This window comes from Glossina fuscipes, unplaced genomic scaffold (assembly GCF_014805625.2).
Source record: "Glossina fuscipes isolate IAEA_lab_2018 unplaced genomic scaffold, Yale_Gfus_2 296, whole genome shotgun sequence".
Classification (NCBI taxonomy): Eukaryota; Metazoa; Arthropoda; class Insecta; order Diptera; family Glossinidae; genus Glossina; species Glossina fuscipes.
In genome coordinates, this window is record NW_023998639.1 from 141,401 (window position 1) to 150,178 (window position 8,778).

The following is an 8,778-nucleotide window of genomic DNA, read 5'->3' on the forward strand; positions in this document are numbered from 1 at the left end:
CAGTATTATAGTTAGATCCAATTGTAAAGATTATAATGGCGTCGTCTACAGATAATTGTCTAAATTGCTAAGGTATTCTTCATTCTTTCAAGTGTTAACTGCAAACGCTAATCAGCAGTATTCGAAGTGGCAGCGCATTTGTTGCGTAAATGCAAGAAATCGAACTTTTACATTGACTGAGACCTTTGATGATTACCCTCAACTGATGAAACGAGCGAAGGTGGGGGTGCCGTAGCACGAGGCGTTTACAGTAAGTCGTGGGAGCGTAAATTATGCCTAATATATTGCGCAAACCGTTTGTAAATCCCTTAAAAGTCAGGCAAAATCTTTGTTCAGATTAAATGAAAATGGAAATAGATCTCTTTGAAATATCCATTTGTCGAAGTTTGGCGGAGTATTAAATTCTCTGGAAGGTCTGCCCACCCTTTATATTGAACTACTTGATTGGTAAAATAAAAGTTGCCTATTTGTTGTTTAGCCAAAAATATAAATCAATAAATCAATGCAAAGAGCTTAAACGAATGCAATAAGTACCCCGTCGTATACAGCGCTGTTGCTACGCAGCGCAGGCAACGCTTGTAAATTTCTTACGGATTTGTTAAAAAAAAAAAATGCTTATTTTCGAATACTTAAAGAAACTGTTACAAGGTCCACAAAAATAACTCAATTTTGCCCTCATAACAATCGCAAGCAACTAAAACTGTGAATGTATAAGTTCAGGCTACGGTTCTCATCCTATGAGAGACCGTAAATTGCTTGAAACTGAAAATGTTTTTAATGGAACTGATATGATGAAATGAAATAAAATGAATTTAAAGAAATTATTATTATTGTTATTATTATTATAAATTTAGCGAGAGTATAAATTCTAAGACTAAAGTCTTAAAGCATTAGCATCTAAGACTTTCGGGTTTATTAAAAAGTCTACCGCACTTGAGATTTGCACCCACGACCATTGAGTTGCTAGTTGAGACTCTTGCCTAATCGGCGACTCAGGCAGATATATAAAGAACTTAGCAATCATCTTCTGTGCACTTAAAATAGAGTAATTTTCTTAAATGAAAAGATTGATTCACAAAAAAGGATTTTCATGTATAAAGTAAAAGCCATAGAGTGTTCAAGACGGCTGTGGATCGACCAATTTTTCAGATATAGCACTGACCCAAAACTTTTCAGAAAATATGAATTTAAAATTTTGTGAACTTTATCTTGTTTTTTCAAAACGTTGATATAATTAAAAAATGATATCATTTTGAATTTTTTTTTTTTTTTGGAGTAAAAATCGATTCTATAAAAGTTATTGGAGAATTTTGTTTTGAGGCTGCAATTAAGATTTAAGGGTGTGAAGTTAAAATTATATTTAACTAGCAAAGACAAAAACCAAAAAATGTTAACCGAGCTCCGTTAAGCCGTTAAGAGAGTTCTATTAAAGGAATCTCGGACAGATTTAAATCAAAATTTAGTTAAAATAGAGTTTTTTGGAAATTTTTTTAAGAAATAGAAGAAGAAAAGAATAAGAAAAGAAAATACGACTTTATATTAATTAATTAAAACTTATATGAAAAAGACCTTTTATTATACCGAACACGAGAGTGCAAAAGTGAAAGTTTATTTAACTTCTGCGAGCATATGAAACTAACACTAGGTAACTCCTTGATCCTTTCCAAAGATTTATCATATTTATGAAGTTTCCTTGGGAAAAATATATCTGTAACACTTTGAAAATTTCTTCTATATGAACTAATATGGTGGCAATGGTCAACAAATCATTGGGATCGAACCAAGTGCTGCGAACAAACCAAACTAACATCGCGTAAATCCCTGATCAATGGATAGACTGAAAAATTTCCAAGTGGTGTCGATTAAGCTACATTTCTAAAATTATAGCAGTGCTTGTAAACGACAAAGTGGTATATCAACAGGAGGCAAATTTAATGTTTAATCCGTTTATCAAAAAATACTTTTCTTCGGAGAACTATTGAACAGCATATACTATTTTTGTGCAACGGTCTCTATGCGCGAACTTCGTACTTTTCGTCGAGGTGCTTTGACATTGTATAATATATAGGACCTTGTATAAATATGTATGCTTTTTCTCACAATATATTTTCAAAAGTGAGGCCAAAAGCTAATACACATATGCCTAAAGAGAGTCTTTACTCTAAAGAAAGTTAATTTTTCAGTTAGCCATAAGTAGCAGAGTGTTAGTTTACCCATATTAGGCATTACTTGACGGATGATGCTAGTTGCGAATGTTGGAGCATTGTGATAAAAATTGTGTTTGTTCATAGTGATTTTTGGTGGTTTGTAAATGGAGAAACGATCTTAAAACCGGACGGTTAAACGTCATACGAAGATTGGAACAAGTCGCAGGAACCGCATAAGCTTACAAGACGATTGCAGGACGTGACAATTTACAAAATGCTGTTAAATCTAGTTATGAATGAAAGCGGAAATATGCAACAACATATATATATATATATTTAATAACATGACTGGAAAACTTGCTGAAACTGGCATAAACATTTAAAATGAGCGTCTAGTTAAAACATTTGCAAGCATATCGGAAGGTTATGAGCAGTTAGTCATCGCCATCGAGACTAGCGTTGAACGGCTTAGTATGAATGTCTTAAATACAAAACCCTATGAAGCAAGTGAAAGAAAAAGTCGAAAGGATGATTTCGACACACAAATAAGTATGAATGTTGGGCTGAGAACCCGTCACTTCAATAGTCCTAATCAGCCGTGGCAATACAAACAACTAGACGTTCATGCATATTTATGGCCGAATATATATTAGTTGTGAATGAATTTCCTGACTGCATTCAACTTTCCGAATTGTTAATGTTCGCGGATGACATGAAAATTTGTTTTGTTTCTCCTTCGACACACTGTATAGTATTAACTTTCTTCAGTCTAATCTTGTTAACCAGTACACTTTTTGTGTAACTAATGGCATGATACTGAGTTCAAAAAAAGGCAAGAAGTTGTTATTTGCATGGGTTGATAAATTATCGTCTTCTAAAGGTATTGATAATCGCATTCTCAAAGATATGTCCAATTCTGAAGATTTAGGTATTGTTTTCGATTTTAAACTCAGATTTAACATCCATATTGCAGTTTGAGTTAATAAAGTTACGTCCTTCCTTGGGTTTATAAAAACATGGTCAAAAGTGTTTAACGATCTGCATGGTACTAAGAACATGTATACACTTGTAATTAAATTAACACTGGAATGGTCAGTTAACTTGCCTCAACTACTAGTTTTTCAAACGTTACAGCTGCTTAAAACATCGGCATGGATATAAACCAATCAATTTTTTGATGCAATTACCAACATGTACCAACCATGCAACCATGTACTCGCAATGCAGCATGTTCATCTTTAACTAAATAGTTCAACAACAGCAGTTCACATCATATTACATTTCAATGCCTTTAATAAGTAGAAGGAGTTGCTCACACACCATAAAGAGGGTTTAGAATTACATTTCCGGGTAAAAAATGTGCTCACAAACAAGACCTATGCGGGAAGCTTGTTTTGCGATACGTTGGAGCAAAGAAATACACGTTTGAAGCATCACCAGAGCCACTAAAAGCAACCAACGAGCTAAATTACGATAAAATTCTAATATTACTGAAGATCAGCATTTGTGACCGTTTACCAAATTAATTCATTTCAACCACATATGAAAACACTTTGCAGCAGAATAGATTCTACGAGTTTAGTCTTTACGAGGTTTGTGGGACGGATATATTAAGGAAAGTTTATTGCAGCATGAGGAAAAAACAGTTGTCTAAATCATACAAACGCATTAGCTGTAGAAGGAAGATTGCCTGGTCAAGAAATCACTTTAACAACCGCAAGCATTTACAAAATTCAGCAAAAATGTCGAGCAAATAGAAGTAGGAATGCTTGTACAAATTATTTTTATAACCGAAAGACGTATTGTTCGGAAATTATTTAAATTAAAACGCGATTTAGATATTCAAAAATTATACCTATGCGACCGTAAAAACAATTACCTTAAATGTCGGTACTACCGCAAAACAAAACAGTACAATCAGAAGTAAAGCATAAATTTAAAATTAACAACCAAAAGCATTATCTTATAAATATTCGGCAACAATATATATTAAATATCCTGCATCACTTAGTTTAATAATGTAACTCATGTATCAACTTCGCGCGTTATGGTAAACGGATGAAAATAGTTCCGACCATGACCACTTTCAATAGCCCAAGCATCGGTCTATCTAAACACGTCTATAGTCTTTTTATAATGTAAAGCTCCCTGAGATCTTTGAACCACTTCTTAATGAAAACCAGCACGGACGTAGCTTTACTTAAAGAGAGCTCAATGTGCAAATTAAAACGTAATCTTTGATCGCATTGAACCCCTAAATCGACAAACGAATCGACGTTTTCAAACTTATGTAAATCGATGAAATGCTCAGTACTGAATGACTTCCTGCTTGCGGAAATAAACTTGTAGTATTTTTCTAGACTTAAATTCGTAAAATTTAACGAGCACATTGTAACCAAATTATTTAAGTGAATTTTAAGATGATGCGATTACGATTCCAAGGAGAAGGAAGAAAACAGTTTAACATCGTCGATTACGTTATTACGAATTAGCTGGATTTAAACCGAAGTAGGATCATTAACGTATAAATTAAATACAAGGGGTCCTAAGTGACTGCCTTGAGGGATCCCAGACATCACGGCAAATTCGCCGGAAGTTGAAGGTAAATAGAAAACTGAATGATTGTTTTCGCTAAGTAGAAAGGAAAGGAACGCCTTGAAGATCAATAAGCATAAATCGCTCAAAATATTTAAATAAGATACTCAACTTGGCAATGCCTCTATAGTTCTCAAGGTGATGTCTGTCTCTAAATTTGTGAAGCGGAGTTAACAAACTACTCTTCGAACAAAAAGGGAAAACACCTGATTTCAAGCACTGATATAAAATGTTGCCAATACAGCCCAGGCCCACACCTATATTTTAGAAAGGAAGCGATCGCTCCCTTACGCTTATGTATATACAATAGTTACACTTATTATTTATTATATTTACTACACTTGCGCTTCTATGCGCATGCTTACATATATCTTATAAAATCTTTTAATATTTATAACGTTTTATGCGAGAAATTTTAAACGAAAGTTTAAAAACGGTCATTTGACCGCGCGCGGTACGTTTAGTATTAAACCATGGCGTGCAAATGCTTCGATCTCAAGGATGCCTGATCGAATAAATGCAGCAATAGCTGCATGAACAATGTCAGGACGGTTACGGTAGGATTTCAATATTCCCAGCACAAAAATCGAGCATAATATGTGAACGATAAGATTTAAGCGATAAGATATTGGTTTTATTAAAATCATAACCTTTATTTGAGGAAGTCGAAGTTGACACATTAAATGGTTCAACAGGCCATAATGTTTGTAATGAAAGCAAATGGAAATTTCTGGATGATACGGAACCTCAGATAAACTAAAATGTGGACAGCGATTTAGAACTATTTCCGAGAAATTGGCAAACCAAACATCAAGCAGTCTGCCATTACAGTTAAGAGTACAGTTGTGTTGAAGTTAATTACGATCATATAATTCATTGAAAAACAGGATGGATAGCGTGGCACGATTTTAAGAGAGATTTTCTGAAATTCTTTTTGCCAGGCCGCTATTTCCAATATTTAGACGACGAGAACTGAACGAGATGGCAAACGTCACATGAGCAGTTTAAAGATTACGTGACAGCACTACAAAGCTTAATGTAGCATACTCTATACAGAGAACACCAGAAAACCGAGAGAACCTATTCAAGCACATCACCCAAGTGCATTCGGTATATACGCGAAGAGATTTTTACAATTAGTAAGAGATTCTAAAGTTAGTAGACGATTTCGAATATATTCCGAGCGGAAATACGCGCGAGCAACCCAAAGACACACTACGAGAATCAGCTCGTCCAAAGATCGTTTGATGATCCAGAAAATAGAAGTGACAGGAGAAGGCGATGCTGGCAATGTGGAAAAATTAGGCATTAAGGAAAGGATTGCAACTGCGGCTTCGTTATCTTCTGCCGCGACTGTGGCAAACAACGTGTCAAGACGCAAGATTGTGTTTGTCGATCAAATCCAGTAAAACGCGGAAATATATTCCATGCGGGAAACGTTATACAGCAATCAGGCAACGAGTAAAAAAAAGCGCTACCAGCGATGAATCTTCACTTCAACCGTACGAAGACCCCGCCGGTGAACATCGATTAATGATTCTTTCGAATCAGTTGACAAACCTCCCGCCGATGTCTGGTTTAAAGAAAATTGGCCGCTGGCCGACGTAATAATTGCTGATCAGTTTGTAAGTGCCATTGTTACATATGCAGTGGTGACAATCACTTTTATAAATATATAGTTCGCGAAAAAACACAGGAGCGATATTGAAGAACATCACACAAAACTAATGTACAATCACCCGAAAGATCTCAGTTGAAGATAAGCAGGTAATTTTTGTGTCCAGCCCATTTAGTTAGCCTTAGAATGCTACTACCATTCGCTATAATACTGTGCGAGAATGACGAGATCTTGTTAGAATATAACTCCCTATGGCCCTTTTCGTACCAAAATTACCTATTCGGATGAGACAGACAGTTGTGAAGGTTATATCAGGGTGGAAGGCCAAAGTTTTCACAGTGTCAAAGAAGAAATATACTCACGAATGCACGTAAATATGAAAGAAGATACAGCGGAATTATTAATTTGTCCGTTTGGAGAGCGAATATTTGGGAGATTTTGAGTTCCGAGGGACATCTTAACTGGCAATGTGACCCAGTGCAGCAATGAATGTTTCCGACATTACCTGCAACGCATTAAGGTCGTAGAACGGTACACCGCACTGTATACCCCACTCGAACACCCTACGGAGTATACGAACCGAACGATTAAACCTATTATAGCTCAATTTCGGCAAGAGAACAATTCTCGTCCACATGAATTTGTGCTACGATATATCGTTAGCAATTAATACTGCTGTATCACATGGTATAGGGTTCTTCGCAGCCTGTTGTATCCTAGGGGTAGCGCCCCGATTACCAAAGGCATCATATGATGAAAATGCGCCCGGGAATTGGTCAAACCCAACCACCACAAAATATCGACGTCCTATGAGAAGTCAAATAATAGAAATAAATTTTAAAAGCTTCTGAGTAAAGATGCCGTATGAAGGGTTCCAACTAAATTAATCGAACGAACGGCTGGTGGTCCTAAACGAAAAAAAGGAAAACAAGAATTAATGACACACTTCGAAATTGTCAAATTGCAGTCTAAATATATGACACACTTCAAACCGTCGAATTGCATTCTTTAATGATCTTATGATTAAAATATGAAAAGAATACAATTGCGGTAGGCGCCCTTACCATGTACAATCACATTTTTGCAGAAATTTGCTTTTATTTTATTATTATTGTTCTTTTTTCTGTAAGTTGAGTAAAATGTTTTTACTATTGGTTTTGTTTAATTATGCTTTGTTTGGAATTATTGCTTTATAAGTAATTATGCTAAGGCCAAAACTTTTTAAATAAATAACCACTATATGGATGACCTTCTAAGCGACGTAAACCCGACATTTTAACTACTTAGTTCGCAAATTTGTGTTAGACAAACTTCGATGTCTTGGCACATAAAAACGAAGCGGAGGTCTACTTGAAAAATCATTGTTCCGATAGACTGGTAGAGTCCTACTGGTAAATCTAACAAAGAGTATACAAGAAGTCCTAGCATTTCCAATATCTACTATTACACTACATTTGTGTTATAAAAGATTTATAAGTACTGTACACACGGTGAAATGCCACGCCTTTCATCTATAACTACCTTATCATCATGCTCAGCATCAACGTCATCTTCGGACCAGCCGTCCCCAATTCACAAATTATCATCTTCTTTACTTACTTTTTAATTCTGAGTTGATATTCGCAGGTTAATGCAAGCTACATTTACCTTTGATATGGTTGCTTGAATACTCTGGTAATATTTTTTTCATCGGAGACAACTCCAGCTCAGAATTCACCTGCTGCGATGAAGGAGACAGAGCGTTGTAAGATCACACCATGAGCGTTGTAAGATCACACCATGAGACTGTCCGCCGCGGGCCTTGATTCACCATTTTAATCTCGCCTGATGAATATGAACGCTGGTTGGAGAGAGAATTTGAGTACATAGGGCATCACAAAATTACTGTAACTAAAGACAACAGATGGAACATAACCGTCTATACGGAGGGAGTTTGAATACTTTAACCCAGGGCTGCGACCGCAAACCGAAGCGTGCAGTTGGTCCTCATACTTCTAGACAAAGAGATTGTAGCGAGTTTCCTTAGGCGGGGTATACCCAGTCAATCCAGGATCCGTTGCAAGAAAATTTTAATAAATAATCAGGACCTTCGGGGGGAATGGTGTTATGATCTCTTAGCTTTATTGGTTCCTCTTTACTGGACGGAAGTATGAAATGGCTGGGGCTAGGAACCAGCGAAGTGACCCGACTTGTCGCGTTATTATCGTTTTACGGTATTACTTCTGACGTTAGGATTCTGATACGGTTTAAATCGCGGGGCGCTGGAAGAAAGAACCGGAACCTTTGCCAGTGCCATAGCTGCCTAGGCTCGCCTGTTTGTCCCTGGTTGGTGGGTGAGTCCAGTAATGAGATAGTAAAAAAAAGTCTCTCCGTCCTTCAGGGATGGCGATTAATACTAACCAGCGCATCCCCTATCCG